Consider the following 27,487-nt stretch of genomic DNA (forward strand, 5'->3'; position numbering starts at 1 on the left):
CTTAAGGATGGATATCCCTGCTCAAACACTTCGGGAGAGGTGTATCTTCCCTCCTGTGTATTTCTTCTCACCATAAATTTCCAGTGTGATTTTCATGTTCCTCCTGATTTCAAGCCTGCTTGTCTCAACTTAGGTTCTCCTGGATCTGGGATGCTCTGCTGAACCTACTGGATCACAGTATTATAGACATATATGGTTAGGTGACTGAAAAAAGTGCACAATGTAAAAGTTGATAATTATGTTTTATTTGGCAGACACTGAGGAGTTAAGCTCAGGAGACAGCCTTTCAGATAGCTCTGAGTGACTGTTCCAAAGAGGTAAAGGAGGAGCCAGGATGTATAGGAGCTTTTGCAACTAAAAACAGGTAGTCAGAACATCAAAAAATTTCTGTTAATTAAAGAAAAAAATAGACATCACAAGTTAATGCACTTAGCACTTTTCTGTGTATGGGAAGATGCAAGAGTCTGGGCTCATTGAAATCATTCCTTTGATATACATCTTAACTATCTAGGGCCAGTAACGTGTTTCTATCCATCCTGAATCCCCTCAGGATGCACAGTTGGGAATGACTGCAATGGCTGATAGCTTTATGGCTGAAATATACTTTGTTTACTGACAAGGCAGATGACATTCTTTGTCCACAGGTTTCATTTGAGGCTTTCAGAAGTCTACTTAGATTTTCCCAGTCCTCTTATGGGATTATTTGCTTTGTTTCTCTAGTCCCTTAAATTGTCATAAACTGGAAGGTATTTCTAAAGCTGTGATGGATTCAAAGTAAATACTTTTGTCTGGAATACATCATAGGAAATGTAACTTTATATTACATCACATTAGTAGTAGATTTTCCAGTATGGTTTCTCTTTTAAAAGGTATTTAGATTTTCCAGTCCTCTGTGAAGCTTTTGCTTACCACCCTTAGGCAGCTCTAACCTCTCTGTTCTCTATCTTCTCATAGATCTCATTACCAAGGCATTTAAATGCAGGAACCAAATAGAGGGCACCATTCTTTGTTTACTTACATATCTTTAATTAGTCTATGAATGAACCCATGGAGGAAATGGTTCATCTTTGCAACCTCAGAATCTAACACAGAACCTCACACAGAACAGATGATTAGGAAAGTGTTTGATGAGTTAGTGGAAGAAAGAAAGAAAGAGAGAAAAAGAGAGGGAAAGAAAGAAAATATGAAAGAAAGAAAGAAAAAGAAAGGGAGGGAGAGAGGAAGGAAGAGAGGGAGAGAGGAAGGAAGGAAGGAAGGAGAGAGAGAAAAAAAACAGTTTCAAAGAGGATTGATATTAGGTAGCAAAAGTATAATAAAGAAGTCATTCAACGTATGAGTAAGTGGTTATGGATATCTTCATTGCATGCTGCAACCTATTACTAAAATAAGGCACAATCACCAACATCTATTTTTACCCAAAACATCTCCATGAAAACAAAGCATGGACCCTGTGACCTAAAAGACTAACACCACTGACAACTTATCTTTTTGTTTTATGATCCAAAGACAGCTTCTCCTTAATCCTGGCTGCATGTAGACTTCCCTGGGGGAGCTTTAAAATAATGATTCTGGAGCACAGTCTAGAGTAATTAAAACACAGTCTCTGATGGTGGACTTTAAAAAACTAGTGTTTTTTACCAAAGCAGTGAATTGACAATACAGGAAGTTAGAAAGTACAGATTTTTTTTAAACCAAAATAAAATCACATTGAATATGCTACCTTGTAATTCACATTGTTTTCAATTAACAATTTCCTTTCCTTTTTATATCATTTTTTTGTTTTATCTAATATCAAACTCCCCTATTTGTCCTAAAGATATCCTTTGTAATTGGTTTTAAAGTTTGTCCCAGCAGTTTACTTTGATTGCTTTCTTATGCTATCATTTGGTTTATTTCTCTAGCTCCTTAAATTCCCATAAACTAGAAGATATTTCTAAAGGCCTGATCTATTCAAGGTAAGTACTTTTGACAGAAATGCATCACAGGAAATGTAACCTTATTACATCACATTAGTAGACACTTAGATGGATGATGAAATGGACATTGTTTAGAAGTACTTAGGTGTTTCTAATGTGAAGCCAAGATTATGGACCACTGCTTTCATTCTAACTAAGGTGCACAAATGAACACAGTCACATGCCAGTTCAAACAAGTGTAACCCAAACAAAAGATTTACTGTCGTTTTGCATTGATCTGCACTCATGTTACTACCAGAGAAATGACAAAGTGGTCTCCTTTAAACATGGTCTTCTTTTTTTTAAGTTTGTTCTATTTTTATTTCTCCTTAAGACTTTACCTAGAGTGAGTCATCATGTCATTATGGTCTTAATGAGCTATGCACAAGACAAAATATTCTTTATTGCAAAAAGTATAAGTTCTATAAATCTTAGAACTATGAAAGTCTGTGGTTTGGCTCAGATTAACAGGCGTGTCTGGATTCTCTACTTATTCACATATTCTATTTAATAATTTACACACTCCTTCATTCACTCATGTATACATTCAACAGTACTTGAACATTTACATGTGCCTTGGATTATGCTAAATTTGGGACAATCCTAGTCCTCTGGTCTTAGAAAATATACAGTAACTTCCTTCCAGCTTTTCCATCCTCTGAAATTGCTAAATTTCTTGTGAATGGATCATAGACCTAAACATAAAACCCAGAACCATAAAGGTCCTAGAAAATGAAAACAACCCAATAAAATTTCAGATAAATGAGGAACTCAATCAAAGAAGAAAAGGTGAGACAGGGACAAGATCAAAGGAACAAATGAAGAAGAATAGGAAATGAGGGAAAGAAAGAAGGAAAAAGAGGCTAGGAAAGGTCAGAGAATGAGAAAGCTTTCAATTTATCTTGGGTTGTAGTTCTACTGGTTTAGGGCAAAGGTCCTTATCTATCTGGAAAGAAAAACACTGAGTGGTGGACTCATGAAAGTTAAAGGTGTACAAACATGAAGGACATGGATAGTGCAAGGGCAACTGTGAGACCCACTTGATAAATTATGTTACACTAAAAATAACTAACTTCTCTACACCATACTTACATAAGTGGACACTTTTGAGGCACAACACCTTAATAAAGCAACTACAATTGTTGAATCCATACTGTGTATGTGTCTGGCACTGTGGTAATGTTTCATATGCATTATCTCAATTAATTCTCCCCCAAACTCTCTGAAGTAGGTACCATCATCATTCCCATATTACAAATGGTGAAACTGAATTGAGGCTTAGAGAGGTTATGTAAGTTGCCCATGGTCACATAGCTGGTAAGTGGCTAAACAAAAATCCTATTTCAGGCCTGTCTCACTCTAAATTTCATGCTTTTTTGTTCCACAAGGACAGACTATACATTATACCCATGACTCAATTATAGAAAGCATAAGTGTCCAAAACAATCTTAATTCCAGATGTAAAAGCAATTTGTAACCTTTAAAACAATTATAATAAATGGCATATGGGAGAAGGGTGGGAGGACTGACATTTATTAATCACATACTGTGTCTATCCCTATGCTAGGGAATTTGCATAAGTCTTCTCATTTAATCTTTACAGCAAATATATAAGATAAAATTATTATATTAATTTAATAGATGACCTAACTGAGGCTCAGAATTATTAAGTACCTTCCTCAGGATTAAGCAGAATTTTTGCCTGACTCCTAATACCATGTGCTTTGCACTGTACCATACGTGTGCATTCGTTTTTCTATGTTCATATTAAACTATTAAATTATATAGCTTGATAATTTAAATCACTTTTAAGTTTACATATAGTAAAAAAAATACACTTTTGGTGTTCAGTAACATGAATTTGGACAAATACATAATTATAAGTCACAACCAGGATCAAAATAGGGAATATTTCCATCACCCAAAAGAATGCAATCTTCTGTAATAAAATCCCCACCTGACCACTAACCCCAGGAAACAACTGACCTACCTGTTTTCTTTCCTATAATTTCTCATGTTCCAGAACGGAACTGTATCACTTTTTTGTCTGTCTCCTTTCATTTAACATATTTCACTTGAACTTCATCCATGTTGTTACATGTATCAGTAGTTTTCCCCTTTTTATTGCTGAGTACCATTCCACTATATAGGTATACTACAATTTGTGTAACCATTCATTTATTTATGGACATTGAAGTTGTTTCCAATTTTTTTAATATTACAAATGAAACTGTGTTCATTCTTTTACCAGTCTTTGTATGGACATAGAGTTTCTTTTCTCTTTAGTATTTCTCTAGAAGTGGAATGACTGGATGACATGGTAAATGTATATTTAACTTTATAAAAAACTGCCAAACTGAATTTAAAGTGGCTACACCATTTTACATTCCCATCAGTAATGTACAATACAATTTCAGTTGCTTCACATAGTCTTTAGCACTAGGTATTGTCAGCTTTGTTTTGCTTTTTAATTTTAGTAATTCTAAAAGGTGTTTATTGGCAATTTATTGTACTTTTGAATTTACCTAATCAATAATGATATTGAGCATTTTTCTATGGTGCTACTTTGCCATATATACTTGCTTTAGTGAAATCTCTGTCCATATCTTTTGTCCACTTTTGTTGATATACTTTTTATTGTTGAGTTTTATAAATTTAAATTTTTATTGAGGTATAGTTGATTTACAATGTTATGTTAATTTCTGCTGTACAGCAAAGTGACTCAATTATACACATATATACATTCTTGTTTATATTCTTTTCCTTTATGGTTGTCCCAGGATATTGAATATAGCTCCCTGTGCTATACATTAGGACCTTCTTGTTTACCCATTGTATATGTAATAGTTTTCATCTACTAACCCCAAACTCCCAGTCCATCCCTCTGCACTTCCCCTCCCCCTTGGCAACCACAAGTCTGTTTTCTATGTCTATGAATCTGTTCCTGTTTCATAGATAGGCTCATTTGCACCATATTTTAGATTCCACATGTAAGTAGTATCATATGGTATTTGCCTTTCTCTTTCTGAGTTACTTCACATAGTACGATAATCTCTAATTTTATCCATGTGGCTGCAAATGGCATTATTTTGTTCATTTTTATGGCTGAGAAGTATTCCATTGTATATATGTACCATATCTTCTTTATCCATTCATCTGTCAATGGACATTTAAGCTGTTTCCATGTCATGGCTATTGTGTATAGTGCTGCTATGAATATAGGAATTCATTTATCTTTTTGAATTATAGTTTTGTCTGGATATATGCCCAGGAGTGGGATTGCTGGATCAAATGCTAATTCTATTTTTAGTTTTCTGAGGAACCTCTGTACTGTTTTCCATAGTGGTTACACCAAATAACATTCCCACCAACGTTTATGAGGGTTCCCTTTTCTCCACACCCCCTCCATCATTTGTTATCTGTAGACTTTTTAATGATGGCCATTCTGACCAGTGTGAGGTGGTACCTCATTTCAGTTTTGATTTGCGTTTCTCTAATAATTAGCGATGTTGAGCATCTTTTCATGTGCCTCTTTGCCATCTGTGGGTCTTCTCAGGAGAAATGTCTATTTAGGTCTTCTGACCATTTTTCCATTGTGTAGTTTGTTTTTTTGTTGCTGAGTTGTATGAGGTCCTTATATATTTTGGAGATTAATCCTTGTCAGTTGTATCATTTGCAAGTATTTTCTCCCATTCTGTAGGTTATCTTTTCATTTTGTTTATGGTTTCCTTTGCTGTGCAAAAGCTTGTAAGTTTGATTAGGTCCCATTTGTTTATTTCTGTTTTTATTTCTATTGCCTTGGGAGACTGACCTAAGACAACATTGGTATGATTTATGTCAGAGAATGTTTTGCTTATGATCTCTTCTAGGAGTTTTATGGTGTCTTGTCTTAAATTTAAATCTTTAAGCCATTTTGAGTCTATTTTTGTTCATGATGTGAGGGTGTGTTCTAATTTTATTGATTTACATGTGGCTGTCCAACTTTCCCAGAACCACTTGCTAAAGAGACTGTCGTTTCCTCATTTTGTATTCTTGCCTCCTTTATCAAAGATTAATTGGCTGTAAGTGTGTAGGTTTATTTCTGGGTTCTCTATTCTGTTCCATTGATCCATATGTCTGTTTTTGTGCCAATACCACACTGTTTTGATTACTGTAGCTTTGTAGTATTGTCTGAAGTCTGGGAGAGTTATGCCTACAGCTTTGTACTTTTTCCTCAGGATTGCTTGGACAATTCTGGGTCTTTTATGGTTCCATATAAATTTTAAGATTACTTGTTCCAGTTCTCTGAAAAATATTATGGGTTATTTAATAGGGATCACATTAAATCTGTAAATTGCTTTGGGTAGTATTGCCTTTTTTTTTTTTTTTTTTTTTTTTTTTTGCGGTACACGGGTCTCTCACTGCTGTGGCCTCTCCCATTGCAGAGCACAGGCTCCGGACACGCTGGCTCAGTGGCCATGGCTCACAGGCCTGGCTGCTCTGTGGCATGTGGGATCCTCCTGGACCGGGACGAGAACCTGTGTCCCCTGCATCGTCAGGCGGACTCTAAACCACTGTGCCACCAGGGAAGCCCAGTATTGCCATATTAACAATATTAATTTTTCCAATCAAAGTGCATGGGATATATTTCTATTTCTTTGAATAATCTTTAATTTCCTTTATTAATGTTTTATAGTTCTCAGTACATAAGTCTTGCAACTTTGGTTAGCTTGAATTTTGAGAGATTAAAAAATAATAATATTCTGGATACAGGTTATTTGTCATTTAATTTGTAAGTATTTTCTCTCATTCTGTGGTTTGTCTTTTTATTGTCCTAATAGTTCCCCCAGCCACTGAACAAAAGCTCTTCATTTTAATGACGTACAGTTTATCAGAGTTTTCTTTTTTTTCTTTCTTTTTTTTTTTTTGTGGTACACGGACCTCTCACTGTTGTCATCTTTCACGTTGTGGACCACAGGCTCTGGACGCGCAGGCTCAGCAGCCATGGCTCATGGGCCCAGCTGCTCCATGGCATGTGGGATCTTCCCAGATCAGGGCATGAACCCGTGTCCCCTGCATCGGCAGGTGGACTCTCAACCACTGCACCACCAGGTAAGCCCTATCAGAGTTTTCTTCAATGGATCTCACTTGCGTTTATTTTAATGAATCTTTGCGTAAATTAAGGTCACAAATATTTTTCTAGACATTTTACAGTTTGCTTTTTACAAATAACTTTATGACTGTCTTATCTTTCAATTATTTTTAGATGCAAAATTTGGGTCAAGTTTTTTTGTTTGTTTGTTTTTCCTTACATATGCATATCTAATTGTTCCAACACCATTTGTTGAAAAGGCTACTTTTTCTCCATAGAACTGTCTTTGAACCTTTATCAAAATCAATTTACATATATGCACAAGTTTATTTCTATGCCCTTCAAACTGTTCTATTGATTTATGTATTTATCCTTTCACTAACACCATACAGTCTTGATTGCTGTAATGTGTCTTTCATATTTCTTTTTATTTTTCAAAAGCATTTGGGTGATTCTAGTTCCTTTGCCTCTCCACTTGAAATTTAGAAAGCCTGTATTAGGTATAAAATTTCTGCTGGACTTTTGAATAGAATAACAGTGATTCTATAGTTTGAGAAGAATTTGCATCTTAACAATTTTGATATCTTGATTGATTTAGGTCTTTGACATTTTTATCACTATTTTGTAGTTTTCAGCATATGGGCATCATATATTCTGTTAGATGTATATATATATAATTTATTTTTTTATTTTCATTATTTTGCTGTATGCATTTTCTCCTTTTTTTAAAAAAACATCTTTATTGGAGTATAATTGTTTTACAATGGTGTGTTAGTTTCTGCTTTATAACAAAGTGAATCAGTTACACATATACATATATCCCCATATCTCTTCTCTCTTGTGTCTCCCTCCCTCCCACCCTCCCTATCCCACCCCTCTAGGTGGTCACAAAGCAGCGAGCTGACCTCCCTGTCCTATGCAGCTGCTTCCCACTAGCTATCTCTTTTATATTTGGTAATGTATTTATGTCCATGCCACTCTCTCACTTTGTCCCAGCTTACCCCTCCCCCTCCCTGTATCCTCAAGTCTAGACCTATTAGAGAATGGACTTTATATATATTTAAATATTTTATGTTTTAAGTGTTATTAAAAGTGATATTGTTTTAAATTTATTTTTCCAACTTTTCATTGTTAGTATATCAAAATGAAATTGATTTTTGCATATTGACCTTGTATTCTGTGAACTTGCTAAACTAACTTTTTAATTTTAGAAACGTTTTGTAAATTCCTTGAGGGGTATAAGTAGACAATCATGATGTCTACAAAGACAGAAAATATATTTCTTTATTTCCTAATTTTTGCTTTTGATTTTTTTCTTTTCTTATGGCACTGGATAGGACCTACAGTGTGATGTTGAAAAGGACTGGTGAGATCAGACATCCTCGCCTTTCCTACCCTAAGGAAAAAACGCATTCAAATTTTACCATTAAGTTTAATATTAGTTATAGCTGTTTTTTGTGATGTCTTTGGCTGGTTTTGGCATCATGGTAATGCTGGTCACATTAAATGAGTTATGAAGTGTTCTTCAATCTTCTGGATGAGATTGTGTAAGCCAGTATTATTTTTTCCTTAATTTTTGGTGGAATTTACTATATAAGACAACTGGACCTGGGTTTAAGGTTTTAATCACAAATTCTTCTTCTTGAATATATTTAGGACTATTTCAGGTTAACTAATTATTGTTGAGTGAGTTTTGGTAGCTTGTGTGTTACAATGAGTTCATCCATTTTGTCTAAATTGTCAACTTAGTGTTCCTTTTTCTCTGCCTCCTTGTCAACACTTGTCACTTGTCTTTTGGATAATAGTCATTCTAACAAGTGTGAGGTAATATGTCATTGTGGTTTTGATTTACAGTTCCTTGACAACTAGTGATGTTGAGTATGTTTTCATGTACCTATTGGTCTTTTGTATGTGTTCTTTGGGAAAAAAATCTATTCATGTCTTTTGCCCATTTAAAATTGGATTATTATTTAAAAAACATTTTAGTTAGTTTTCTCTATTTCTTTTCTATTTTCCATTTCATTGATTTCTGCTATCTTTACTGTTTGCTTCTTTCTGCTTACCTTGGGTTTAATTTGCTCTCCTTTTCTTAGTTTCTAACGATGGAAGATTTGAATCATTGATTTGCGACTCTCTTTAGTAATATAACCAATCAGTGCTATAAATTTTCTTCTAAGCAATGTTTTAGATGCATCTCACTTAGGGATGATTTTGAGGACCTAGACAAGGCTGTATTGAGTATTTAGAGCCAACATAGGTTCACTATTATAGACACAGCAGACTAACCTCATTACATACAAGCACTATTTTCAGCCCCAAGTCCTGGGTTTAGGATAGCATGTCATGGGAGGCTACAGAAGTTTATAATAAGTTGAAATATAATCAATTCCTAACTGTGGTTTGACCACTTAGTGATTTCTAGATTCTCTCTCACCTCTTCTTCTACAGTGAGTTTATTGGTTCCCAGCCTTCACCACTTACTGGCTAATAGTTTGAGCAACCTTTCCAAGAATGAAAACATATGGTATAATACACATATTAACTGATGTCAATTAATATGGAGCATGTCCACTATAGCCTATCTCTCCCACTGACTACAACTTATAACTCTGGATGAAATACAAAAACTACTACTACCTGGAGTGCAATACTTTGGAGAAGGTACTAATACAGGTATAAGTTTCCCATATTTTACCTTTTTGCTCAGGAGGCTTTTATTGGAGCATGGACTCCAATCATGGAATTTTGCATTAGTGGCAGAGCCACAGCTAAAATTCTGATATAAATTCCATCTTTTTGTCCAGAGAAAAGGGGGCTGGTAAAGAGAGTTCCTGTTCCTAAGAATTCAGGGAAATCAGGTATGGAAAGTACCTAGCACAGTGTCCATAACATAGTAAGTATTCACAACATGTGTATTCTTTCCCACAATTTCCTTCAGTACCCTATAGCCTGCCTCAGACAGCCCATATTTTGAGTGTTTACATATTGTATTATCTAACACAGGCTTTCATCTGTCCCAAGTAGGAAGTCTACATCCTTCATGTCAGTCTTACTTGGAACCACCCTAAAGAGTACTTAACATTTTTGTCAGCCTCAGCTCAATACAGAAGTCAGTTTCTGTAGGCTGTTCCAACATCTCTGTATTCCCTCTTACATTCAACCCTGCTTACACACTCCTCTCTTTACAACTTTTGTTCACATCTTTGAAAACCTAGGCTTAGTAAAGAGCTTACAGTGAAGCTTCCTTAATCCCTGGTTCTTTTATGTACCCCCTTTCTTTTCTTTTTGCTCAGAGCCATTTGCAATTATATGGACAGAATTGCTATTTCTGACAGCATCCCAATCCCTTGAAGTCATCTTACTATATTCTAACTTTGATTTTCTCTTTTAACTTTTCTATTACTTAAAATACATAACATTGTTTCCTGAATTTATTTTAAAAGAAGAATATCATTAATCCCACCAGTCTAAGACAATTCTTTTAACAAGAACTATTTCTGATTGTTCCCTATAGCCATAGTCCCTGGTACACTATGTGGCACAAAGAAAGCAGAAAACAAAATGTTTGTGAAATTAAGGAATGAGATATTTACTGAGCATCTACCAGGGACAACTAAGGTCATCCCTAAACTTTACCTTTTATTATTTGCCTTATATAACTCTTCCTACAGAACAGTAATAACACTCTACAGACAATTTTGTTTTCTGCTTTTTCACTTAATTTAACACAAGCTTTTTCTACATTTCTACAAATTTCATAGTCATATTTACTGGCTGCCTAGTATTTCATTGAGTGAAAGTAGCATAATTTATTTAACTATTCTCCAATTGTTGATCATTTAGACTATACCCATATTTTCTCAGTTATTCACAATGGTACAGTGAACATTTTATTGCTCATACCTTTTCATTTTCATTTGATGAATTCATCATGATGAATTCATAAGAGTAGGATTTCTGAACCAAAGGGTTTCAACATTTTTATGAGTTTTTATATCTATATTTCTTTGTCCATGTTGATATTTTATCTGAATTAAGAAAAAAATTCTTATCCAAAGACTCTAGCAGATGTTTGACTACCTAACCATCATCATTCAGGCTATAAGCAGTGGTGTGATGGTAAATGTTTAAGAACCAATTCTCTGGAAAATTTGTAGTATATATCATTTTACACAGTGAAAGTACTCCCACTGAAATTGAAATGGCCAATTTCAAGCTATCAATGTAAAATCATTGAATACAGTGTTAGAAAGAGATGTATACAATTAACAGCTCATGAGTCAGCACAAGTAGCTTCAGCATGCCAGTGTTATAAGGCACTCTTAATAGAATATGTTTCTTTTACTCTCAAGAGAGGTAGCTATTCCACACTAGAATAATCTTGATATGGCTGTGCAGAGAGCAAGGGGCCAGTTTTCTGGGACCAATATTAATGGAAACATCACCTGGAATTTTCTAGGCCCCTACACCCAGGGGAAAGTAAGACTTGAAGGGTAGAGCCCCATGCCAAGATCAGCTCCAGGACCTCTCCAGTCTGTAAAGTTAAGCTAACTACCCTGACCTCTCCCTCAAAGCTTAAAGTACTTCTGAGTTCCTCTTTAAAATCCTTTACACAAATGACAGCCAGGAGTTAATCTAAACCCGAATTTGTTTTTCTTCTCAGCTTTTGCCATCAGTGAAAGTTTAAAAAGTTTAATAAACCGGAACCTCAGTTAAATATAGTTGAGAGATCAGAAGGGGGAACCACATACCCTACAACCATAGCAGAGCCCAAGAAGAAGAAAATCTCCTTTCCTGACAAGGACTCAGCTAATGAAAAGCCAAGGATTCTTTGTTTACTATAGTCCTCCCAACTTCTTTTTCCTCTCTGTAAAGGTCTTCTACTTTCCTTGCTGTGTGGGGACTTGCATGTGGCTTGCCATGGTTGCAGACACCAAATTGCAATTCTCTGCTGATCCCCAATAAGATCAATTGTGCTGGAGACATATCTGGCAGTCTATTTGTTTCAGATCAACATTTTAGTGACCCACATAGGGACCAGAGGACACTCCCTCCTGACAACTCCAATGCTGGTGAGCAAACAGGTGTGGTACCCATAATTGAGCTCATTTTCTGGCTGTCACTGCTTTTCTTGCTGACCCTTGAGTTTGAAAGTACATCTTTCTCCTGGCTCCAAGTTGGTACCCTCTTTACATTTGAAGCTCTTCAGGCTTTATCTGGGATCTATTTAAAGGTTTTGTCTTTCTCGTTAAAACCTTATTCTGTATGCGAATACTTGTTTAACACATTGATCTGATTTCAAGATCAGACTGCTTCACTGAAACTGGCCAGCCTTCATACTATTCCCTTTAAAACAGGGACAGCTTTTCCTGAAGTTGGCTAGCTTTTGACCCATTCCTTTGGGAACAGGGACTGTTTCTCTGAAACAGTGCTGGCATTTTCATCCTTTGGCCTACTCCTTTGGAAGGGTTATCTTTTTTAAAAGAAAAACACAGGCTTTCATCTGGCCCAAGTAGGAAGACCTGGCTCCTCTGGGACCAAGCGTCCTTCTTAAGATTGGCTGTTATTGGCTTGAAAGATGTTTGTATTGAGCCCTTTGTGCTATAAGCCGTTTAAGCTGATTGAAAATGTTCTTTAGAGGGAACACCTCTAATGAATGGGATCCCAGTTTTCCAAGTATTTTGAGGGCTTCCCCTAAAGGGATTCCAGCTGATTTTATGTGTTAAAAACTACAGTCTTTTCTCATGCACACTTCTAAGTAAATGGACCTACATGACCAAAGGCAATTTATATAGAATATAAATGGTCATAATGGAGAACTTTTGAAATTTCCAAACTTAATTTCCTTAAAACTAAATTGGATGACAATACCTTGGATAATTCCAGAACTGAGTGGAATGCTTATTTCAATTGGTATTTTGAGGTATCTCAATGTTATGAGGAGTCTAAAATTGGTTCTCTGCCTAATAAGTTCTAAGATTAGTGGAGGCGAACAAATAATTAAAGAAAGATTACATGGCTCCCAAAACCTCAGGCTGTTCTTCCTGGCTTATTTATCTCAGGCTCAGCTTCTGGTGCCATCTTGTCTGTCTCCCTTGGCTCCTCATGGCCAGCCTCCACCTCAAGCCCCATTGTCCTCCTTCACTTCTACATCACCTATGCCTCCCGTATGCCTTCAAAACCTCCATACTAATTATCTCACCAAACTTACCATTTTCTCTGAAACTCTTCCCATTCCCTTTTCCTCTTTACTTGTCAGAAACTGTCCCTTTAAAATGAACGCTTCTGAGGATCCAGATGCTAAACCCTCAATTTCTTATACTCCCTGGACTAAAGCTGAACTGCAAGCCACTGTCAAAGATTTTCCCAAATTAATCAGAAATCCTCACAGACTTGCTGAAGAATTTAAGATAGTAATTTAAACTTATCAACCTGATTTCTCTGATTTTTATCAGCTAGTTCATGTGCTTGTCGGTGAAGATCAGACCCAACATTGGATGAAAACCACTAACTGGGAAAACCCAGAAAATGTCTCTAGAATTAAAAATGGTAGACCAACTCACTAACTTATTATATGATCAGGCTCGGGCCACTGCTAGACAACTTTATTGAGAAATTCCTAGGGCTTTTCCAAAGCCTGTTGACTAGAACAAAATTCAGGCTTACACACAAAGATACGACAACCCTGCTCATGAATATTACAATCAACTTAATATTGTTTTAAAATAAAATTCTGATCTTCCTTCAGAAGTGAATTTCACCTGAGTAGCTTTTAACTCTATGTTTCTTAATGGGCTGAACTGGGACATTTCCCTTCCAGTAAAAAAGACCAGGATGGAATGGAAAACTATGTCCATTCCAGATTTAGTTAATCTAGCAAACAAGCTCTCTCACACTCTAGATAAGCCACCTCCAAGGAAGACCACCAAGAATCTTAATCTTCAATTCGAGCAAATGAAAGCTCCTAAATGAAATCAAAACACTCGTAGTTTCTGCTATAATTGCAAAGAGCCAGGACACTGGAACAAAGATTGTTACAAGTTGAAGGGCTTCAGAAATCTTCATATTCTAACCACCCTTTCCAAATTTCTCCAATTCTCAGTGACAGGGCTCTGTGGAAGGAACTACAGGGGCTCTTCCCAATACTCCCTCTTAATCAACTTGGAGAAACATTTCTCCAGATTAAGGATGAAACTCTTCCAGTCTTAATTGACACCAGAGCTACACTCTTGGTGCTCAACTACTCTTTTACTCTAAAGCAGTCCCTGCCTCAGAGTACTAAAACAGTGCAAATAGTGGAGATCTATAATGAACCTTAAGAGGTTCCTATTTCTGAACTTATCCCATTTTGTTTAGACCCTTTGAGAGATACATATCCTTTTCTCTTCTGCTCCACTACATCCTGTCCATTTATTAGGCTGAGACTTCTTAGAGGAGTATCATTCCATAATTTATTTCCCCATCAGGGGGAATTAATTCTAGAATTCGACAATAGTCATCACAGTAGCTCACCAGGTGAATTAAAGGACCCTCTGACATCTTTTATTTGTTCCATCTCTGGCAGTACTAGAGCAGATTCTGGAATCACAGCATTTGTCCCTGTTGAATTAGCTATCACTTTTCTTATGGGCAAAATTTCCAACTGATGTTGGCAAAATTCACAGTGCATTTCCTGTTGAAATTCAACTATACCCCTGAAAACCTCTTCCCAGAATTAATTAATACCCTATATGTAAAGAAACCCTTCCAGGCATAAAATCATAGTAGAACATTGCAAGAGTCAATGCATCATTACCCTTTGTACTAGTCCCTGTAACACTTCCATTTTACAGGTGAGAAAACCTAAGGGCTGAGGGTGGAAGTTTGTCCAGGATCTCTGAGCAATAAACAACATTGCTATATCTCAACACTCTGTAGTTCCTAACCCTGATACATATGTCACTAACACCCACTCTCACTGGAAGTAAATTCTGTACTCTAATTGATTTATTCAGTGCATTCTTTAATATTCTAGCCGTGAAGATAACCAATACATTTTTGATTTTCACTTGGGAAGAAAAACAATTCATCTGTACAGTAATGCCACAGAGTTTTGCTGAGATTCTTATTTCTCACAAATCCTGAAGGGTGATCTGGATGACATAAAGTTCCCTAGTATTTCTACTTTGTTGCAATATGTAAATTATTTCCTTCTATTTTCTATGTCTCTAGTCTCCTCACAGAAAGACATCATCCACTTACTAAAACTTATAGCTTTAAAAGGTCTCCAAGGAGAAATTGCAGTTTGCCCGAATCCTGGTTTGATATTTAGGGCATCTGATAAGAGAATAAGGGATAATCTAGATCCAGATAGACTTCATGGTGTCCTAAGCTTCACAAAACCCCAAATTAAGAGCCAACTGTGAGTCTTTCTTGGGCTATTTGGTTACTGCCAAAATCTGATTCTAAATTTCTCTATTATGGTCAAACCTCTGTATGTTTTACTAAATAATAGCAAGCCTTACCCCATTTTATGGGAAGAACGTGATGAAATAGTCATTTTATTTATTTATTTATTTATTTATTTATTTATTTATTTATTTATTTATTTATTTTCCACACACTCACACACACACACACACACACTGTATTTTATTTTTATAAGAGATAAATAAACTGACACCAAGCATTGTAAACGGATGACCACAACAAAAGCAACAATGATTGCAATTACCAAACACGAAACACACTCATAGTATGTCATAATATTGACATTCAGTCCAGTAATCCTCCACTGTAACAGCTCCTTTACTTTGCAGTGAAAATTGATTTGTATATTTTTTGCCTCTGAGTCCTTCTGGGATTTTTTTCTTTTTTAATCAAACAGAAAGTCACAAAAATTATAATCATCCTCATCAGTTCACTCAGTCCCATATAATTAATTTTTTACCTTGATCTTTTGTTAGCACTTTTACGAGTTCATCAGTTTTCCACTAGAGTTCTGAAAATGCTTATTCATTCAGTTCAGCAGTATAGTCAGTTAACAGAGACCTGTACTTGTCAGAGTCTTTTCCATGAATTCCTTGAAGATGAAACCCTTTTACAGGCACATTTTTGCAAAAGCACCAGAGTACACCCAGAACTGTCTGTAAATGACAAAAGACTTAAAAATGACCACAGTTAAAGATTTGATGAAAGTTCATAATAATGCAATTGACAAGGAAATTTAGTTATTTCTGAGATATACATTTTAAAGTAATAACTAGAATTATAACTTATAACATTATACCAGAACATATAAAATTTTTAGATATTTCATGTAATGTCTGAAACATTTATATTAACATATTTCCATACAAATAACCCAAAGAAATTTTAGTATTAGTTGTTTGTTTGTTTGTTTGTTTATACTCCAGGTTCTTATTAGTCATCAATTTTATACACATCTGTGTATACATGTCAATCCCAATCGCCCAATTCAGCACACCACCACACCCACACCACCACGGTTTTCCCATCTTGGTGTTCATACGTTTCTTCTCTACATCTGTGTCTCACCTTCTGCCCTGAAAACCTGTTCATCTGTACCATTTTTCTAGATTCCACGTATATGTGTTAATATATGATATTTGTTTTTCTCTTTCTGACTTACTTCACTCTGTATGACAGTCTCTAGATCCATCCACATCTCAACAAATGACTCAGTTTCATTCCTTTTTATGGCTGAGTAATATTCCATTGTATATATGTACCACAACTTCTTTATCCATTCATCACTCGATGGGCATTTGGTTGCTTCCATGACCTGGCTATTGTAAACAGTGCTGCAATGAAATTTGGGGTTCATGTGTCTTTTTGAATTATGCTTTTTGGGGGGAGTATATGCCCAGTAGTGGGATTGCTGGATCATATGGTAATTCTATTTTTAGTTTTTTAAGGAACCTCCATACTGTTCTCCATAGTGGCTGTATCAATTTACACTCCCACCAACAGTGCAACAGTGTTTCCTTTTCTCTACACCCTCTCCAGCATTGTTGCTTGTAGATTTTCTGATGATGCCAATTTTAACTGCTGTGAGGTTGTAGTTTTTGTAGTCATTGTAGTTTTTGATTAGCAATTCTCTGATAATTAGTGATGTTGAGCAGCTTTTCATGTGCTTCTTGGCCATCTGTATGTCTCCTTTGGAGAAATGTCTATTTAGGTCTTCTACCCATTTTTAGATTGGGTTGTTTGTTTCCTTAATATTGAGCTGCTTGAGCTGTTTATATATTTTGGAGATTAATCCTTTGTCCATAGATTTGTTTGTAAATATCTTCTCCCATTCAAGGGTTGTCCTTTCATCTTCTTTATGGTTTCCTTTGCTGTGCAAAAGTTTTGAACTTTCATTAGGTCCCATTTGTTTATTTTTGCTTTTATTTCCATTACTCTAGGAGGTGGATCAAAAAAGATCTGGCTGTGATTTATGTCAAACAGTGTTCTTCCTATGTTTTCATCTAAGAGTTTTATAGGATCCAGCCTTACATTTAGGTCTCAAATCCATTTTGAGTTTATTTTTGTGTATGGTGTTAGGGAGTTTTCTAATTTCATTCTTTTACATGTAGCTCTCCAGTTTCCCCAGCACAACTTATTGAACAGATTACCTTTTCTCCATTGTATATCTTTGCCTCTTTTGTCATAGATTAGTTGACCATAGGTGCGTGGGTTTATCTCTGGGTTTCCTATCTTGTTCCATAGATCTATGTTTCTGTTTTTTTGTGCCATTACCATATTGTCTTGATTACTGTAGCTTTGTGGTATACTCTGAAGTCAGGGAGTCTGATTCCTGCAGCTCCGTTTTTTTTCTCACAGGACTGATTTGACTATTCTGGGTCTTTTGTTTCTCCATACAAATTTTAAGATGATTTGTTCTATTTCCGTGAAAAATGCCATTGTTAATTGGATAGGGATTGCATTGAATCTGAAGATTGCTTTCGGTAGTATAGTCATTTTCACAATATTGATTCTTCCAAAAAAAACCAACATGGTATATCTCTTCATCTGTTGGTATCATCTTTAATTTTTTTCATCAGTATCTTATAGTTTTCTGCATACAGGTCTTTTGTCTCCTTAGGTATGTTTATTCCTAGGTATTTTATTCTTTATGTTGCAGTGGTAAATGAGAGTGTTTCCATAATTTCTCTTTCAGGTTTTTCATCATTAGTGTACAGGAATGCAAGAGATTTCTGTGCATTAACTTTGTATCCTGAAACTATACCAAATTCATTGATTAGCTCTAGTAATTTTCTGGTGGCATTTTTAGGATTCTCTATATAGTATCATGTCATGTGCAAACAGTGACAGTTTTACTTCTTCTTTTCCATTGTGTATTTCTTTTATTTCTTTTTCTTCTCTGATTGTCGTGGCTAGGACTTCCAAAACTATGTTGAATAATAGTGGTGAGAGTGGATATCCTTGTCTCGTTCCTGATCTTAGAGGAAATGCTTTCAGTTTTTCACCATTGAGAATGACGTTTGCTGTGGGTTTGTCATATATGGCCTTTATTATGTTGAGGTAGGTTCCCTCTATGCCCACTTACTGGAGATTTTTTATTATAAATTGGTGTTGAATTTTCTCAAAAGAGTTTTCTGCATCTATTGACATGATCATATGGTTTTTATTCTTCAATTTGTTAATATGGTGTATCACATTGATTCATCAGCATATATTGAAGAATCCTTGCATCCCTGGTATAAATCCCACTTGATCATGGTGTATGATCCTTTTAATGTGTTGTTGGATTCTGTTTGCTAGTATTTTGTTGAGTATTTTTGCATCTGTATTCATCAGTGATACTGGTCTGTAATTTTCTTTTTTTGTAGTATCTTTGTCTGGTTTTGGCATCAGGGTGATGGTGGCCTCAAAGGATGAGTTTGGGACTGTTCCTTACTCTGCAAATTTTTGGCAGATTTTTATAAGGATGGGTGTTAGCGCTTCTCTAAATGTTTGATAGAATTCACCTGTGAAGCCATCTGGTCCTGGACTTTCTTTTGTTGGAAGATTTTTAATCACAGTTTCAATTTCATTACTGCTATTGTTCTGTTCATATTATCTGTATCTTCCTGGTTTAGTCTTGGAAGGTTATACCTGTCTAAGAATTTGTCCATTGCTTCCAGGTTGTCCATTTTAATGGCATAGAGTTGCTTGTAGTAGTCTCTTATGATGCTTTGTATTTCTGCATGGTCTGTTGTAACGTCTCCTTTTTCCCATCTAATTTTATTGATTTGAGTCCTCTCCTCTTTTTCTTTTTTTTTTTTTTTTTTTTTTTTTTTTGCTGTACGCGGGCCTCTCACTGCTGTGGCCTCTCCCGTTGCGGAGCACAGGCTCCGGACACACAGGCTCCGCGGCCATGGCTCGTGGGCCCAGCCGCTGCGCGGCATGTGGGATCTTCCGGGATAGGGGCACGAACCCGTGTCCCCTGCATCGGCAGGCGGACTCTCAACCACTGCGCCACCAGGGAAGCCCCTCTCCTCTTTTTCTTGATGAGTCTGTCTAATGGTTGATCAATTTTGTTTATCTTCTCAAAGAACTAGCTTTTAGTTTTATTGATCATTGCTATTGTTTTCATTGTTTCTATTTCATTTATTTCTGTGCTGATCTTTATGATTTCTTTCCTTCTTCTAACTTTGGGTTTTGTTTGTTCTTCTTTCTCTTGTTCCTTTAGGTGTAAGGTTAGATTGTTTACTTGAGATTTTTCTTTTTACTTGAGGTAGGCTTGTATAACTATAAACTTCCCTCTTAGAACTGCTTTTGCTGCATCCCAAACGCTTTGGATCATCGTGTTTTCATTGTCATTTGTCTCTAGGTATTTTTTGATTTCCTCTTTGATTTCTTCAGTGATCCCTTGGTTATTTAGTTACATATTGTTTAGCATCCATGTGTTTGTGTTTTTTACGTTTTTTTTCCCTGTAATTCATTTCTCATCGCATAGCATTGTGGTAAGAAAAGATGCTTGCTATGATTTCAATTTTCTTTAATTTACTGAGGCTTGATTTGTGACCCAAGATGTGATCTATCCTGGAGAATGTTCCATGCCCACTTGAGAAGAAAGTGGAATCTGCTGTTTTTGGATGGAATGTCCTATAAATAGCAATTAAATCTATCTGGTCTATTGTGTCATTTAAAGCTTCTGTTTCCTTATTTATTTTCATTTTGGATGATCTGTCCATTGGTATAAGTGAGGTGTTCAAGTTCCCCACAATTATTGTGTTACAGTCCATTTCCTCTTTTATAGCTGTTAGCAGTTGCCTTATGTATTGAGGTTCTCCTATGTTGGGTGCATATATATTTATAATTGTTATATCTTCTTCTTGGATTGATCCCTTCATCATTATGTAGTGTCCTTCCTTGTATCTTATAACATTCTTTATTTTAAAGTCTATTTTATCTGATATGTGTATAGCTACTCCAGCTTTCTTTTTTTTTTTTTTTTTTTTTTTTTTTTTTTTTTTGCGATACGCGGGCCTCTCACTGTTGTGGCCTCTCCTGTTGCAGAGCACAGGCTCCGGATGCGCAGGCTCAGCGACCATGGCTCACGGGCCCAGCCGCTCCGCGGCATGTGGGACCTTCCCGGACCGGGGCACGAACCCGTGTCCCCTGCATCGGCAGGTGGACTCTCAACCCCTGCGCCACCAGGGAAGCCCCCAGCTTTCTTTTGATTTCCATTTTCATGGAATATCTTTTTCCATCCCCTCACTTTCAGTCTGTATGTATCCCAGGTCTGAAGTAGGTCTCTTGTAGACAGCATATATATGTGTCTTGTTTTTGTATCCATTCAACAAGCTTGTGTCTTTTGTTTGGAGCATTTAATCCATTCACGTTTAAGGTAATTATCGATATGTATGTTCCTATGACCATTTTCTTAACTTTTTTGTGTTTGGTTTTTGTAGGTCTTTTCCTTCTCTTGAGTTTCCGACTTAGAGAAGTTCCTTTAGCATTTGTTGTAGACCTGGTTTGGTCGTGATGAATTCTCTTAGCTTTTGCTTGTCTGTAAAGCTTTTGATCTTTCCATCGAATATGAATGAGATCCTTGCCAGGTAGAGTAATCTTGGTTGTAGGTTCTTCCCTTTCATCACTTTAAGTATATCATGCCACTACCTTCTGGCTTGTATAGTTTCTGCTGAGAAATCAGCTGTTAACCTTATGGGAGTTCCCTTGTATGTTATTTGTCATTTTTCCCTTGCTGCTTCAATAATTTTTCTTTGTCTTTAATTTTTGCCAATTTCATTACTATGTGTCTCGGCATGTTTCTCCTTGGGTTTATCCTGTATGGGACTCGCTGCACTTCCTGGACTTGGGTGGCTATTTCCTTTCCCATGTTAGGAATTTTTTCAACTATAATTTCTTCAAATATTTTCTCTGGTTCTTTCTCTCTCTCTTCTCCTTCTGTGACCCCTATAATGCGAATGTTGTTGTGTTTAATGTTGTCCCAGTGGTCTTTAAACTGTGTTCATTTCTTTTCATTATTTTTTTCTTTAGTTTGTTCTGCAGCAGTGAATTCGACCATTCTGTCTTCCAAGTCACTTATCCGTTCTTCTGCCTCAGTTTTTCTGCTATTGATTCCTTCTAGTGTAGTTTTCATTTCAGTTATTGTATTGTTTATCTCTGTTTGTTAAATCGTGTAGGTCTTTGTTAAACATTTCTTGCACTTTCTCGATCTTTGCCTCCATTATTTTTCCGAGGTCCTGGATCATCTTCACTATCATTATTCTGAATTCTTTTTCTGGAAGGTTGCCTATCTCCACCTCATTTAGTTGTTTTCCTGGGGTTTTATCTTATTCCTTCATCTGGTACATAGCCCTCTGCCTTTTCATCTTGTCTGACTTTCTGTGAATGTGGTTTTTGTTCCACAAGCTACAGGATTGTAGTTCTTCATACTTCTGCTGTCTACACTCTGGTGGATGAGGCTATCTAAGTGGCTTAATGGGAGGGACTGGTGGTGGGTAGATCTGACATAGCCTTTAAGTCCTTAAAAGAGAGTTTGATGAATCCACCTGCCCACTGTAATCCTAATGATCAGATTTTCTTTTTTTTTTTTGTATATGAAATGGAAGGGAATCCTTGAAGTACTCTCAAAAACATGGGGACCACCATCATTCCATAGTGTATTATAGCCAGCAAATGGACTCTGTGTCACAGGGATACCCCCCTTGCCTTAGAATCATTATAGCCACTCCCTTTTTAGTTAAGGACACTGAGAAAATCATTGTTGTATCCCTTTAACCATTTTTTATACCTCATACAGCAGAAGCGTTCCTGAATTCCCATCACACTCAACATTTCTCAGCCAGCTGCCTAACCTCCCTTGAAGTCCTTTGGTTAACTGCTCGTCACGTAACTCTTTTCATTGTAATAATCTCAACCTAGCTACTCTTCTCTTTTTTGTCACCTATGAAGTTCTTCACGGCTGCTTAACACTGATGGACCACATCCTGACTCCATGTAATAATCTATAGTTAATTCCATTTGGTGCTTTGATAAGTCTGTGCTGTTTGGCTTGGTTTTCAACACTTCCACAGTTCTTTCCACACTCAATCTTCTGGTTCAGTCAAATGCACTAATGACATTATTAAGACTCCATTGGCAACATTTGTAGACGTCTTCAAAATAACTTGGCCAAAAGCATTGCCTTTCGTTCTTCTAAATCTCAGATCCATAACTCATAAAACTCTCACTCTTTGAGATAGTCACAGGATACCGAATACACTTGGTTCCTGCTTATTTTGACTCACAAATGCTGAAAGGGGAGATACTCCAATACTTCAGAGGCTTAATTTCTTCTATTAAAAATAACTATTTTTGATAGAGCAATTTTTATAGTGTGCCATTGGGAGATGAAGGCCCTAGGCAACATACCTTACAACCTGGAGATTTCATCCATTATAAAAGACACCTCCAGAAGAACTATCATAAACCTCACAGAAAAGGGCCCTACCAAGTACTGCTAACCAATCCTTGTGCCACCAAACTCCAAGGAATAGACTTGGGAATTCACATCACACACCTAAATAAAGTGCTGAACTCTGACTAGACCTGCCCATTGTCTGACTACCTGAAAGCAAACAGTTCCTGGAATTGAAGCAGACAACATGATGAGGGAGCTTCCCCAAGACATTTGTACCAGGCCTGTTGGAAGTTTGTTGCCAAACCTTTGATGCTGACATAACACTTCAGATGATCTCCAGTATTTATAATCTTAATAACATACAGACTTTAGATAAAAAGTGCCTGAGAGTTCTTCCTCTTATCCTTTTTTATTACTCAAATGTGACCTCAATAGGTTTCCAATCTCTGCACTTTACCTACAATGTGAGGCACAGTACCCAGTAACATTCCTTCCTAACATTAAGATACAAAAACCAACTGAAACTAGTAAACCTTATTCTTGATCAGTGATGATTTCAGAGAAAACCTGTGATCAAAAGGGGGAAATGTAAAAAATAAATTAATAAATAGAAACCTCAGTTAAATAGAGTTGGAAGATCAGATAAGGGAGTTCTGACACCCTGTGATGAAAGCAGAGACCAACAGGAAGAAGAAAGTCTTGTCATTTATCTTGGCAAGGACTCAGCCAATAAAAAGCCATGGACTCTTTTTTTGCTATAGCCCTCCAAACTTCCTTTTCCTCTCTATAAAAGCATTCTACTTCCCTTGCCATGCAGAATCCTGCACATGGCTCACCAAGGTTGCACACCCAAAATTGAGATTCTCTGCTTAACCCAAATAAATCCATCTTTGCTAGATACATTTCTGGCAGTCTATTTGTTTCAGGTCAACAGAGTCATTCTGATTTTTCTCTGTATCTTGTGTTCTGGTCTGGGTGAGGTGAGGCTTTTCACTGATCTACAATCTATGTTTCTTAACCTCTAGGAGCCTCTCTTTAGAGTAACATAATAAAAATAGATAAATAAATATATGGCTCTACTTCTATGTTATTCATCAGATATAGTTGATTCCCATTCTCTATCTACTCTCACTTTCTTGACCCACACCAATTCAGCCTTCCTCTTTCCTGACAAAGTAGAGCCCATCTCTCCCCTGTTAAAGCAGAATTAGATCCCAGGATCATCTGAGATTTTTTTGTGTGTGCTACTCTGTCTCAACCCTACTAGGCTGCCTGGCTAACATGACAAACAACTCTGGGGTCTGGTTTGGGGAAATTGAGCATTTCTGAATAAGAGCATGAAGCCCATCCCTTCTCAAGAAGGCCCAGATCCATGTTTGTCTTTATGGATTTAGCAGCATATTAGGCCAGGAATCAATCAAGCATTTATTTATTAACCCATTTATTTATTTATTCAGAAGTCATTTCTTGAACACCTGTGCTCAATTCCTCCCTCCCAAGGGCTCCCACGCTAGTCAAGAAGCTAACCAAGTATGCAAACAGCCAAGTTGCAATACTTCTGGATAAGTGATATAATCAATATATAAGCACAGCATGGAGAACAACTGTCTCTGCCTGGGGAAGGTACAGAAGGTTTCATAGAGTAGAAAATGATCATGTTCAGTTATAAAGAATGAATAGAAAGTTTCCATTATAAAATGGGATCAGGGCTTCCCTGGTGGCACAGTGGTTAAGAATCCACCTGCCAATGCAGGGGACATGGGTTCGAGCCCTGGTCTGGGAAGATCTCACATACCACAGAACAACTAGGGCCAGGCCCCACAAATACTGAGCCTGTTCTCTAGAGCTCATGAGCCACAACTACTGAAGCCCGCATGCCTAGAGCCCATCCTCTGCAACAAGAGAAGCCACTGCATTGAGAAGCCCTCACACCACAACAAAGAGTAGCCCCCGCTCTCCACTACTAGAGAAAGCCCATGCTCAGCAACAAAGATCCAACACAGCCAAAAATAAATAAAAAATATAAATAAATAAATTTATAAAAATGAGTATATAAATAAAATAAAATGGGATCAAAGCACAGTCCAGGTAAAGGAAAAAGCATGTGCAAAAGCAAAGAGGTAAAATAATGGGGTTTGTGTGAGAAATCATGAAATAAAGATGTCAATAGTGGGCTCTGGAAACAGATGGACCTTAATCTGATTTACATATAATTTTCTTGAATAGATCACTTCATTACACTGAGCTCTAGTTCCTCATCTATACAATGAAGGGAATAAATAACATCTTCCTCATAAGCTGTTGGGAGGGTTAAATCACATAATGCAGGCCAAGTGCTTAGAAGAGTACTGAGTGAATAGTGAGCAATCAAAATGCTGGCCTTTATTAAAAGAGTGCATCTGTGGAGCACCAAGAAGGCTTATGGAGTAGAGGACCACAGGCTGTATGGGGAGAGGAGCAGCAGATGCAGCTGTAGAAGCAGGTTGGGACCACTTGAGAGTACTTCAAGGTCCAGAACTCAGCTTTTCTATATGGAGTTAAATGGAAGTTTACATAATACATTGCTTAATGTCTTTCTACCTCTTGCTCAATGAAAATATATGGCAAAGGAATCCATGATGCCCTAGTCTGATCTCAGAACAGCTGGATGTAGAATGTGGATGCTGTTTTTCCTTTAAATGAAGGAAAATAGATGCATCCCCTCTATATTATTTTGTTTTTCCTCACTCATTGGGCTTCCATCTGTGCCTCTTATACAATGTCACGATGGAAAGCAGGGATGCAAATAACTTTTCATGTTACAAAGAGTCACTCATTTTGTTTTCTGAGTTTATATATATATATATATTAAGTGTCAGGTTTGTCTCCAGGTCTTTTGGACATTTGCTGAGTAATCTTTGGAATAGCTTTCCATCTCCTAGGTGTAGAGGTGTAGATGGGATAAGAAGGTAGTTGTATCTCAGTTCCAAGTTTGAGTTTGTAGTTACTACCTGAAGTCCAATACTCAGGACCTGGCAATATTTTCCTACATTTATGTAGGATGAAAGAAACAGGAAAGGATTGAGTTTCAGACTATTTTCTACCTTGTAGTCTATCTTAGTATGATAAAGATCTAAGAAGAAGGTGGGTAAAATAGACAGTCCTGGAAGCTGGAAGTATGGAAGGAAGAAAAAAAAGACAAGGGGAGAGAATGAATGAAGGAAGGAAAGATATATAAGAAGCCAGCTTAGGACTGAGAAGTCAGCTTGAGGCTTGTGTGGCCAAAGGGCATGCTACCCTATCACCACCACTACCACCACCACCACTATTCTGTTCCCCAGGTTTCATGAACTAAGACAGTCAAATTTTCCCTTTTTTTCTGCCTTTTACAGACCACGAGTCAGTCCCTCCATCCTGTTCAGATTAAACCTAGAGCAGAAAGTTCCTTCATTGCTCAAGTAAGAATCATTAGCATTATCTTTTCTTTACAGCTACACATCCAATCCAGAAGCACGTTTTGTGGATTTTGCTTTCAAAACATATTCTGAATCAATTCCCTTCTCTCCTACACAGATACCACCATAATCTTTCACCTGAACCACTACAGTAACCAACTTGCTGGAACTTTGTCTCCACCTTTGCTTCCCTAACATCCAATTTCCAAACATAAGTCAGAGTGAGCTCTTAAAAACATAATGCTGACAATCTATCTTCCCTATTCAGAGCATTTTAATGGCTTCTCATTTTACTAAGAATAAAATACAAAGACCTACATAATCTGGACACTGGTTTCTTTTTGAACCTAATCAGTAATCACTCTTTTTCCTTATGCATACTATTGGCTTTTTTTCCTTTTGAGGAAAATTACTAGCGTCTCTTCTCCTCCCTCCCCCCCTTCCTCCCTCTCTCTCTTTCTCCTTTGTAATTTGGCCTAAATATCTCCTTAGAGACACTGATACCACACTCATATATATCTCTCTCCCACCCTCCATAATTTTCTATTCCTTTACCCTGCTCTATTTTCCTTTAGAGCACTTATCACAATCCAAAATTATATGACTCATGTATTTATTTTTTTACTGTTTCTCTTCTTTCTTTCGAATATGATCCATGAGGACAATGTCAGAACTCTATTTTGTTCACCATTGTAGCCTTAATGCCAAGTGCATATAATGTTCAATTACTATTTCTTAAATAAATGAATGAATGAATCATTTATTTTACTTTCTAGGCAATAAAATTGTCAGCATGGTAAGGATGTATCTGTTCCACACTCTACTTTTAGCTAAGACTCCCAGCATATATCTGGATGGCAGAAGAAGCCCTTCATTATTACATTTTGTTTGTGTACCTGTCAGGTTCTCCTACTAGACTCAGAGATCCTTGAGGAGAGGGACTGTCTCTGACTCAGCTCTTTATCCCCAGTACCCAGCATAGAGCTAGGTACACAATAAGTGCCCAGAAGACTAAATTCCAACTCATTGGAGAATTCATTATGTCACATTTATTTCTTAAAATATTTTTCTTCTGTAATTAATCTCTTCACTCTGCTATATTTCCATTGAATATTATACATCAAGAAAGCATCACCCACTCCCTCTGTCCAGCCTATAGACTCTCACA

This window comes from Mesoplodon bidens (assembly GCF_964165515.1).
Source record: "Mesoplodon bidens genome assembly, chromosome: X".
NCBI classification, from domain to species: Eukaryota; Metazoa; Chordata; class Mammalia; order Artiodactyla; family Ziphiidae; genus Mesoplodon; species Mesoplodon bidens.